At 44.9% G+C, this 11,799-nt stretch overlaps 1 long non-coding RNA gene across 1 annotated transcript; it reads right to left on the bottom strand.

The window, feature by feature from the left end:
• Positions 1-7,699: 7,699 nt before the first annotated feature.
• On the bottom strand, positions 7,700-10,378 carry LOC143695503 (uncharacterized). The gene is made up of 3 exons (XR_013184752.1): positions 10,208-10,378; positions 9,849-9,942; positions 7,700-9,025 (listed from the first exon to the last, which is right to left on the bottom strand). It is a non-coding gene; the product is annotated as an uncharacterized LOC143695503 (long non-coding RNA).
• Between the last annotated feature and the right edge of the window lie 1,421 nt (positions 10,379-11,799).

Here is an 11,799-nt window from a genome sequence, read left to right as displayed (position 1 = left end):
ATAGAAATTAACTTTTTATCAGCGTGTTCCCAGCCCAGCTAATCAGCACTTCAAAGGCCAGACACAATAGGAGGCCATCCAACCTGAGAGTGCTTTACAATATATCCTCTGCTGAATGGACCATTCTATTAAATTAAGGGAGAATTGTGTTTGTCAGGGCACTCCCAGCTCCCACCCGGATTCCCTTTATGTGCCCATTTACGGCCTCCTTGCAGCATCCTTGCAGCAGGACTGTAAATTGTTTGTATTGCTGCTGTTAGCGCTGGAGGTGACAGTGGGTGGCTCCGTGTCAGCAGAAAATCCTGGGAAATCGCTTCCCTTGGGAAGAACACGCACACCTTGCCCCTGGCACGTGGGGAGCAGAGGCAGCATCACACCAAGTGTCCTAAGTGAACTTACAGAGGAGCTGAACCTCACCTTTTCCCCCAAAATCTGAATTTTTCCCCCCAAAAATCTGCAATTCCCCCCCCAAAATCTGATTTTTTTCTCCCCAAAATCTGAGGTTTTCCCGAAAAAATCTGAAATTTGCCCCTAAAATCTGAACTTTTCCCCGAAATTCTGAATTTTCCCCAAAAATCTGAATTTCCCCCCAAAATCTGATTTTTTTCCCCCAGAATTCTGAATTTCCCCCCCAAATCTGAATTTTCCCCCAGATCTGAATTTTCCTCCAAAATCTGAATTTTTTCCCCAAAAATCTGAATTTTTCTCCCTAAAATGTGATTTTTCCCCAAAAAAATCTGAATTTCCCCCACATTTCTGAATTTTCCCCACAAAATCTGAATTTCCCCCCAAAATCTTCATTTCCCCCCAAAATCTAAATTTCCCCCCAAAATCTGAATTTTCCCCACAAAATCTGAATTTCTCCCAAAATCTGAATTTTTCCTCCAAAGTTATGAATTTCCCCCCAAAATCTGAATTTTCCCCACAAAATCTGAACTTTTTTTCCCTTCAAAATCTGAATTTTCTGCCAAAATCTGAATTTTTCTCCCCAAAATGTGATTTTTCCCCCAAAAATCTGAATTTCCCCCAAAATTCTGAATTTTCACCCCAAAATTCTGAATTTTCCCCCCAAAATCTAAATTTCCCCCCAAAATCTAAATTTTTCCCAAAAAATCTGAATTTTCCCCACAAAATCTGAATTTCTCCCAAAATCTGAATTTTTCCTCCAAAGTTATTAATTTCCCCCCAAAATCTGAATTTTCCCCACAAAATCTGAACTTTTTTTCCCTTCAAAATCTGAATTTTCTGCCAAAATCTGAATTTTCCCCCCTCAAAAATCTGAATTTTCCCCCCAAAAAATCTGAATTTTCCCCCAAAATTTGAATTTTCCCCAAAATCTGAATTTTTTCCCCCAAAATCTGAATTTTTCCTCCAAAGTTATGAATTTTCCCCCCAAAATCTGAATTTTTCCCACAAAATCTGAATTTTTTCCCTTCAAAATCTAAATTTTCCTCCCAAAACCTGAATTTTTCCCCCAAAAATCTGATTTCCTCCCCCAAAATCTGAATTTTCCCGTGCAGCCACCACATATGCCAGAGCTCTCCCAAGCCAGGGGGCTGCAATAATTTTAATTTCATCCCCATTCCCTTGTTCCTGTTGAAATTAAGCTCAGCTTAGCAATGGGAAGAGCTCCATGACCTCCCATCCTTGCTGGGTCTGGGACACCTCCACCCATTTTAGGAAGAGCCTGGGGATTCAGAGCTGAGAGAAACAAAACCATTTCTGCCAGTGGCAAGCAGCAAACTATTTATATTGTCAGAAACCCGATGAAGAAAACAAAAGGTTAAGTGTAGCTGCTGTCCCCCCACAAATCTCCCAGCAGAAGTGGAAGCTGAGTGCAGACAGAGTGATTTAGGGGCACAGAAAACAGATAAATAGCTCAGATGCCAAACAGCAGAGGAGAAACAGCACCAGGCGAGCCCAGGCATAAATGAGATGCATTAAAGGACTGCTCTGCATTGCCCTAGTCCTGATTTTTGGGTTTTTTTTTTGCTTTACTCCATTTTTACTGCTGGAAAAAAACACCCAGATTTTTACTCAGCACAGTGAAATTCCAGAGCAGAGACTAAGAATTGTTCCATCAATTAACATGATTTTAGGATGCAGTCTGCATGATAAAGCACAAGCTCCTTGTTTTCAATATTCAAATATCAAATATTCAAGGGAAAAAAGTTCATCCTAACCCTGTGCATCCCTAAATCCGGGCCAGGCAGAGGTGTCTCCCTTGGAAGCACACACAGATTTTGGTGTTACAGCCCAAACGTGCCTTGTTGGGCCTTGGAGTTTGTCAGAAGTCTTTCTTCCTTTGTGCACACAAAGCAAATAAAGAAAATCACTTGTGCAGTTGAAAATGGGACAAACTGGGAGGTTTCTTGCCTGCCCCACATGCTGGTGTTTCTCAGAGGGTTGTACCCAACCAGATTTAATTTTAAATTTATTTCTTTTCATCATCAATAATAAAAAAAAATTTAAAAATTCTAAAAAATTATTTTAATTCTTACTACTTTTTTCTTTTAATTACTATTAATTAAATTTTCTTCATACCCTTTTAAAATTCTAAACCTACTTTACCTTTCTCCTGATCCTATCTTCCTACCTCACAACAAAAAAATAAATGCATAAATAATTAACCAACACTAAAACCCACCACACTCATCAACACTTTAATTAAAAAATCCCGAAATGAGAAAAATCTTAAATTACCAAACCAAAACCTTAACAAAATTAACAAACTACACCCTCCAAGCAATAAATGAAAACCTCCAGGAGCCCAGAGCAGCCACAGATTTTGGGAGAGGCCACAGCTCCTCTCACACCTCAATTCTTGCTGTTTCCCCAAACTTATTGCAGCAGGACCTCGCATGTAAAAAAATAATTCTATAGAAAATCTGCTTTTCCAAATTCCACTGCAGCAGCAGCAGCAGGACTCATCTCTGTCCCTGGAGCACCAGCAGGTCTGGCAGCCACAGAAACTCCAAATTTCTGCAAAGGATGCAGTGACAGCCTCACATTGTTTAAAAAAAAATATTCTGGGGGAAAAAAATAACTTTTACTAGATGGATATATTTTTTCTTTAAAGCATACAAAAACAACCTCTGTTTTTTTCCCCAGAGAAACAACTCTGTGTTTAATTTTAGGCTTCTCTCATAAAATATTAAATGGACAAAGAAATCTGTTGGAAATACTTTGATTTTATTGAAATGAAATATTTAATTTGACTCAAAATATTGTCTCAGATTTTTTTTTTTTTTAACCTTTGAGAGTGGTTTCATTTGAGAAATGAAGACTTGCAGAGGTTTTCATGCAAGCAGGGGATCTGCTTTCTGCTATCTCCAGTAAGGACTCATTCACTTAATTTCTCTCCACCACACTTACATGGCTCATTAAAAAAACACAGAAATATTGGTCCCACCCCAAGGATGAAGCTGAAACAAATTTTATGGGATCCTTTGAAACAGCTGAGCAATGGTGAGGGAGAGATTTGATGTTGGGAGGAAGAAAAGTGTGAAGAAATGCAGAAATATGCATGTGAAAAAAACCCAGATATTTCCCACTTTGATGAAAAATTTGAGCATTTTGAAGTCTATGCACAAAGACTTCAGCAAAGCTGACTGGCATGAGACAGGGAAGCAAATAAAACCCCACCAAACTCCCAGGTAGGAAGAGCTGTTTGGCAGCACAAAAAGTAACTTTTAAACTTACTTTTAAGTTAAGAACGGGAGGAACTGGTCTAAGGGATTAAAAATATTTAATTCCAGAGATATAAACCTGTCAATAAGGAAATTAGAAGAAAATATCCTGATTTTCCTGCTCCAAAGCATTGCTCTCATCCTGCAAATGGGGTAGAGGCTTCAAACTCTACTGGTACCAGTGTGGGGATTTATATTGAAAAAAATCCATCAGCTCACTCCCAGCAGAGTCCTGGTTTGAATCATTTCAATATCCTTTGCCCTGAGGGGGGAAAAAAAAGTTGGAGAAAGTCCTGAAATCATGTTTATATGGCTTCCAACATGCAATTTATTTTCCTTCCTCAGCTTGGAGGGAATTTGTGTCTCCTGCAGCTCAAGCTGACTGCATCTGCCCAGCTGCAGCCAAAGCACAAAGCCCAGGCTCAGCTCCCCAGCCCAGCCTGGACCAAATCAAAGGGTTCAGATGGCACAGCCTGCTCACTCTGGAACTTGCTGGTGTTTGGAATTATGATTTACCAGCCTTGTCTGGGCCAACAATGATGCTACTATTATTATTATTATTATTATTATTATTATTATTATTATTATTATTATTTCTGTATCTACGTCTTTAGTGTTTTCCAGGATGGCAAACACATCTCCTGCTCAGTTTTCCTGCCTGGTTTCTGCATTTTTCAGCTCTGTGATAAATGGGGTGCATGTCTCCAGATTTCTGAAGCTGTCATGTTCTCAGGACTCAAGAAGTTACTCCATGCTGGGGACAGCACAAAGAATCCAGTCTCCCCATAGCTCCCCATTTCTCTGCTCCCAGGTTCTCATTACACAGCTCTTAAGTTTTAATTTGGTCATTTCATAGAAAAAAAAAATCCCAGGGCCAGAAAATTACAGGAGAATTTGAACTTTCCTTCTCTAAAGCCAGGCTGGACAGGGCTTGGAGCAGCCTGGTTTAGTGGAAGGAGCCCTGCCCATTGCAGAAATTTGGGACTAAATGATCTCCAAGGTTCCTCCCAGCCCAAAACTTTCTCTGGTTTCATGGAGAATCAGGTTTCTAGCCGTGGCTGCTGAGGATTTTTTTCAAAAGGCAACACATCAAACTGAAAATTAAGGAGAAAAAAAGAAAAACAGAACTATGATGGTGAGGGGGGAAAAAAAAAGCCCAAAAGGACAATCCACAAATGAAAAGGCAGGAGTTGTTTTGGTCAGCACCACTGAAGTGTTTGGTAGGGGTGTGCCTGAGGGATTATCCAGGACATTTGGGGTGGGGACTGGGGTTTGGTAACTCTTGGAAATGCAGTGGTAAGGAGCAACCCAAGGCAGGATGGCACTGGACACACTGAAAATGGGGCTATGGAGAAAAGCCCCAACAGTGTTCAACACACAAAGGGGGTGAAATGTACAAAGTCATTTTTACTGCTGTGTTTCCATCCCACTTTTCAGCCTCTTCAGGTTAAATAAGTGTGAAAAGCAGCAAAAGCCCAGTGAAATTCCAGTCTTAGGTTGGAAATGGGGGTGTGAGTTCTATTCTGTCAGAGCTGGGGCAGTTCTCTCTGTTCATGGGGCAGTTTTTTCTTTATCTCTCCCACAGCCAACCCTCCCTCCAGGAGATCTCTGCTGTCCATGGCCACTGAGTGTCCCTGCAGGGCTGATCCAATTCCAGCATCCCATGGGGAGATGCTCCGCCCAGGGGAGGAGCCAAGCATTCCTGCCTGGATCCAATCTGAGGTGCTGGGACAGCCCAGCAGCCTTTGCCCAGTGCATTGCCAGAGGAGCAGCTTCTGCTGCCCTGCATGGCCAGAGGGAGCCCAGGCCCATCTCCAGCAGCCCTGGAGCTGCAGAGGAAAACTCCCCCCTTGTGCAGGATCCCTGCTCCAGCAGAGCCACAGCTGGCACTGCAGGAGGGCTGAGCCCCCATGGGATGGGGCTGTGCCACCCCCCTGACACACAGGGGGCAGGGACTGCTCTGACTCTGGCAGGGGTTTGGTTTCTTTTCTGTACTATTGTATTTGTATTTTTAATTTTCCTAGTACAGAGCTGTTATTCCCATTCCCGTATCTTTACCTGAGAGCCCCTTAATTTCAAAATTATAATAATTCAGAGGGAGGGAGGTTACATTTTCCATTTCAGGGGAGGCTCCTGCCTTCCTTAGCAGACACCTGGCTGTTCAAACCAAGACAATTCCTCAGGATCTTTCTGCCTTCCACGTTTGGGGATCCTCCTGCTGCCCACAGCTGCAGCAATCGCTGCCCCAGCCCATCCCTCACCTGCCCCCTGCTTCAGAAAAGGGAATCTCTGCTCCCTCCACCTCCTGGCAGGCTCAGAGCTGCCCCAGTGTCTCCATGGGGAGATCCATCAGGTGTTTTAGGATGAGCCCAGCTTCTGGATAAAGACAAGGATGTGGTGGATCCCTGGAAGAAACTATTGAGACACAAGTTGTGGGTGAGACGTGGCACATCCTGGGAGATGTGAATGACCCCTGGAGGTCATTCCAGAACCATCTGGACACCATCCTGTGCCTGGGATGCCCCTGCTGGAGCAGGGAGCTGGGACCAGATGATCTCACCCGGGGTCTCTGCCAGCCTGACCCATCCTGGGATTCTGATCTCAGGAAAAGCTCAAAAGGGGATCCAGGAGCATTGGGCAGCACCCAGCCCCTCCAGCATCAGGCTCTGGCGGTGCCCTGTGACATTCCAAAGCTTTTGCAGAAGGAAATGCTCCCAGAAAACCCCAGACAGGAACAGATTGACTTCCAACACACACAAAATTATATTAAAAAAAAAGGAAAAAAAAAATCAAAGCCAGCAGCTTGCACACAAGCCTTGCATTTGCAATTCTGATTCTCTAATATGAACGAGCTCCCAACTGGGGGAGGGGTAGGCAGGAAATATTACACAACGTTATTTTGTTACACTAATTACCAATAATGGCACATACTAGACTACCAACCACAGTCAATTCATTTTGAAAGCTATATAATAATGTTTAGGATAAGGAATTAATTTTTATAGCCACTGAAGCAGATTTACTTGTACTGTAATGCTGATTTATTACAAATTAAATTTCTTAACTCCAGAAGTTTGCTTGGAGAGCCTCAGCAGGACATGGGGGGGGACATACCAGGCTGCAAGGGGGGAATTTTGGCAGCATTAAGGTTCAGGTCAGAGTGCCCAGACCATTATTAACCCTTCAGCACACCAGCCCATTTGGATGTACCCACCTCCATGGGCAGATTCAGCCCCACAGTGCACACACAACCCACTGGATAATTTTTCTCAAGTCAACTGATGGTGAAAGGGTGGGGTTTAAGTAATTTATTTTTTTTATTGCATCATTTACAAAGGTAAAATTTCAGTACTACAAGGGTCTGTTGTTTTCTTTTTTTTTTCCCCAGCGTAGAGAATTCCATAAAAGATTCATAAAGTGAAAACTTTGAAGTACAGTCAAGAAGATCTACTCATTAATTTACGAAAACATCCCTGGTGTCAATTATTGACTGTGAAGAGGTTCAGATTGTCTCTTCCACTTCCATGCAGGAGCTCCTGGCTCAGACTTTGTACAGAGCTGAGGGCAAGGCTGGGCCTGGGCACAGGACCAAAGAGGGAGAGTCCTCAGCAGGACTTCAGACAGGGACTGAATGGGATCATTTCTTGTGGTATTTGCAGGGGTCCCCAGGATGAGGTGAGATGAGTGAATCTAACTCCATGTTCTTAGAAGGATATAATATAATAAATATAATATAATGTAATAAATATAATATAATGTAATAAATATAATATAATATAATATAAATTGTAATATAAATTGTAATATATTATATATTATAATATATAATAGTATATATTATAATATATACTATTATATATTACCATATATATTATATTATATTATATTATATTATATTATATTATATTATATTATATTATATTATATTATATTATATTATATTATATTATATTATATTATATTATATTATATTATATTATATTGCTATACTAAAACTATGCCAAACAATAGAGAAAGGATACAGACAGAAGTTTTAACAAGAATGATAATGAAAAACTTGTGACTGACTCCTCAGAGTCCAACACAGCTGATGGGGATTGGTCATTAAGTCAAAACAATTCACATGGAACCAATCAAACATGCACCTGTTGGTAAATTATCTCCATACCACATTCCAAAGCAGCAAAACAGGGAGAAGCAAATGAGATAATATTGTTTTTTCTCTGAGGCTTCTCATCTTCCCAAGAGAAGAAATCCTGGCGAAGGGATTTTTCAGAAAATATGAGAGTGCCAATTTCTGACTGAAATTATTTATGATATGATTGGGATAACTTCAGTTTCTTCACTCCTGCTCATCTGCATCCATTAATAGAGCCATGACTGTCTGGATAGGAAGTCTCCAGGGCCTTCTCCTGCAGGCACATTAGCTGGGCTGGTCTGGAAAGAGTTTCCCTCCAGCTCTGGAGGTGGGTGGGTGGACGAGGACAGGAACCCAGGGCATGGCTGGGCTGAGCTCTGCATCCTCCAGAGAGAGGGGATGCATCCATTCTGCCTCCAGGGAAGGAACCACCACTGTTCCTTGAGTGCTCGGGGTGCTCAAAGCAAACACAGGGAGAGTACAGCAGATGGTGGGAACAGAGGCTTGGGGTTTGGGATCCATCTCCTTTGGGTTTGCAGGGGATTTTGTGGTGTCAGGGAACATACATGGCCAGAGAAGGAGCTACACATCTGCATGAACCACACCAGGGGACTTCTGATGGCACCCAGCCCTGGGACCTTCATCAGTAAGAAAACCCAAAGGAAAACATTCCTGCTATCCAGCCAGCCCTGAAAAATATTCAGGCAAACACCCACAGATGGGCACCCACCAGGGAGCCTTTCAGGGCACTGGCCAAGGACTAAACTGTGGGCAGCCCCTCCTCACCTGCACCTTGGAAAAGGGCCCCAGCCTGCCAGTCCAGCTCCTGGCATTGCTACTCCTTTAAAAGGAGCTGCTTGTTCAGCCCAAGCCTTCCAAAGGCCGCAGTGACAACTGGCAGCCCAGCCCAGCAGCCAGGGGGGCTTACAGTGGTTTCTAAACATCCTCTCTGCACCATCTGATGTGTGCAGGCACCAAACAAAACCCACTCGAATTCCTTAGCAGGAGGAACGAGGAAGCTGGAGCTGCTCCAATTCCATCCTGGAATGGAGCTGGAAGCAGCTCCTGGCGCGCAGACGCAAAATCGCCGAGAGGATTTGTCTGATCCCGTTTCCACGTTTGGTACTGCGGGGTTGTTTTTGGTTTGTTTTGTTTTTTTGATGATGCTCCAAGAGATCCCGCCGCTCGAAGTTTCATCCTGGGAGGGAGATGCAGAGGGAGGAGAGTCATTAGCTCATCCCTAATGACAAGGAGGAGGGAGGAGGGTTTTCCTATGCTAATCCTGCCCAGGCTGATCCCCCACCCATGATGCTTTCCTGTGCTCCAGGATAAATGAGACTTGCCTAATTCTTTCCCCCGCTGCAAATAAACAGACGGGGAGCCTGCACCATGCGGCTGGCACTGCCCTATCCATCACCCGTCCCGACTGTAGGTAGCGGTGATTACAGCTCATTATGGGCAATTACCTCCGCCGAGCTCGTAGGTGTTTTCCCCCTAGAACTTTCAGCAGCTCCAAAGCTCTTTGAAGGTTTCTCTTTGAAGGAATCCCTCCCTCTCTGCCCAGGAGTCAGACTTCCCTTCCAGAAGCCCGAGCCATCAGACACCACAGTGCAATCACAAAAAAGAACCGGGAAAAAATCGCCAGCCCTGTGTGCCCAAAGGATGGGCGATGCACCAGGCCTGTCCTCTGGGCACAGCGGGTCGGTGGGGACACACACACTCAGAAGGACCCTTTTCTCTCTTTTGCTCCTCAGAAAGCTTCTCCCATGAGCAAACCGGCCTCCCCTCACCCCTCCTCCAAACCCACAATGTAATTCCCACAAAAAAAAACCCCACACAACAGAAAAGCACATGTACAGTGGGTGCCCTTCCCACATACAAAGTACCACAGCAGCGGGCTGAGGGATGGACCCTTTGAGAAATTCATATGCCAGCCTTCCCACTATAGCAATTTCATTCTGTCTTTGTAATTGTCTGATATTACATTGTTCCCTGCCAGAAGATTAATTAGCTAGTCTTACCCTCCAACATACCATCCCTCTGCAACCCTCAAGGAAGCTGGAGCGGTGCCAAGTCGCAGGGATTTGCTATTCTGGCTGGCAGCTGCTACTGTCGCTGCAGAAAAAAAAAAAGGAAAAAAGAAAAGAAAAAAAAGAAAAGCCTCCTTTTGTCCCCAAGCAGCAATTGCTGTGCCAACTGACCCTGTCCCTCCCAATGCCACCACCAACAAGGCAGCCAAGGCTCAATGCCATGGGCTGGCAGTGCAATAAAATAAAAGAGTGGCAGGAAGCGGAAATTAAAGATTAAACAAAAATCAAGCAAAAAAACCCGCACAGCCAAGGCCCCACAGCACAAGCCCCTGCCTGGTGTCAATACTCACATTGGCTGAGCATGGCTGTGCTGTGGCCGTGAGGCATGAGGGACACACCATGGGAAGGGCATGGGTGAGGTGACATCAACACCAACATCAGCATCCTGGCATCACCGCCCTCATCCCAGCCCAGAGCCACCTTCACGCCCCAGCCCACCCCCAGCCAGAGGAGAGGGCAGCAGGGACAGCACAGTGCTGGCAGCAGGGAGCCACCACCCCAGCCAGGGCTGCTGCTGCAGCCGCTCTTGGCAAGGAGCCCAGCCCGGCACTGCGGTGGATCTGCCGCTTTTGTTCCCTCTCCATCTCCTGTCCTCACACACACACACGCTCGGGATCTCTCCACCTCACCCCAAACATGGTGCCCAGGCAGGTGGGAGCTGCGTGGGTGTGAGCACAGCATGCCTGTGGTCACCATCCCCATGAGCTGTGGGGGCACAAAGGTTTTCCCTCTTTGTGGAGGGGAGGAGAGCTCAAAGTCTGGGAGGTAAAAACCTGAAAAATATAGTCACCCATCTAAACTGATGCACACCACAAAACCAACTGAGAAACCCACCATCTTTCCTTCCAGGCAGTCCTCAAAAAGTCCTGTTCTGCTAAAGTCACCCCAGCAGTTCATGTTTGCTGGTTGATTTGCTGGTTTGCCCCGTCAGCCCCACAGGGCTCTCCAGCCATGTTCCACCAGGGCTGCAGCACAGCATAGCAAGGGGTTTTCAGCAGAGGAGGCACCACAAGTGCCAACAAGTTTTGTTTAAGGTAAAAAATGAAGAGAAGGAGAGCAGGACCCCTGCAACACCAACAGACACAACCATGAGCAGTGAGGGATGTGAACCCTGTACAACCCAATGGGATTCAGTCCCCAAAACTAACAAGACAGACCAAACCCGGCAGTTTTCCCTCATCCAGCTCAAAAAGTGGCCAATTTATGATTAAATTTGTTTTAAATTTGGGCAGTTGTTGCGGGAGATCACCCTTCCTCCTCAGCCCAGCTGCCTGGGGACTGGCATGGGGACAGGGAGCTGCATTTGCTGGGCACCATTTGAAGCCACCCATTCCTATTCCCATTCCCGTTCCTGTTCCCGTTCTCATTTTCATTTTCATTCCCATTCCTGTTCCCATTCCCATTTTCATTCCCATTCCCATTTTCATTCCCATTCCCGTTCCCATTCCTGTTCCCATTCCCATTCCCATTCCCATTTTCATTCCCGTTCCCATTCCCATTCCTGTTCCCATTCCCATTCCCATTCCCATTTTCATTCCCGTTCCCAGTCCTGTTCCCATTCCCATTCCTATTTTCATTCCCATTCCCATTCTCATTTTCATTCCTTTTCCCATTCCCATTCCCAGTCCTGTTCCCAATTCCATTCCTGTTCTCGTTCCCATTCCTATTTTCATTCCCATTCCTGTTTCCATTCCCATTTACATTCCCATTCCCGTTCCTATTCCTATTCCCATTCCTGTTCCCATTCCCATTTTCATTCCCATTCCCGTTCCCATTCCCGTTCCCATTCCTGTTCCCATTCCCGTTCCCGTTCCCATTCCCGTTCCCGTTCCCTTTTCCATTTTCATTCCCATTCCCGTTCCCATTCCTGTTCCCATTCCCA

Source organism: Agelaius phoeniceus, chromosome 19 (genome assembly GCF_051311805.1).
Source record: "Agelaius phoeniceus isolate bAgePho1 chromosome 19, bAgePho1.hap1, whole genome shotgun sequence".
Classification (NCBI taxonomy): domain Eukaryota; kingdom Metazoa; phylum Chordata; class Aves; order Passeriformes; family Icteridae; genus Agelaius; species Agelaius phoeniceus.
This window is presented reverse-complemented; position numbering and strand designations above follow the sequence as displayed.